Genomic DNA, 215 nt, shown 5'->3' on the forward strand with positions numbered 1-215 from the left:
CTTAACTGTTAAACACACATACACGTGCACATAATGTACATATAAATAAAATATATGTGTGTTGGCGCTCTGTGGGTTGATACTTTCTAGAGCATTTTTCAGTACATTATGCAATCTTGATTTTGAAGGTCTTCGTAATGGTTATATATTTTTTTCCTAGATTCTTTTTGTTTTCCAATATCATTCCTATCAAAATTGGTTACTTTTTCTTTAAA

Source organism: Penaeus monodon, chromosome 29 (genome assembly GCF_015228065.2).
Source record: "Penaeus monodon isolate SGIC_2016 chromosome 29, NSTDA_Pmon_1, whole genome shotgun sequence".
Lineage (NCBI taxonomy): Eukaryota > Metazoa > Arthropoda > Malacostraca > Decapoda > Penaeidae > Penaeus > Penaeus monodon.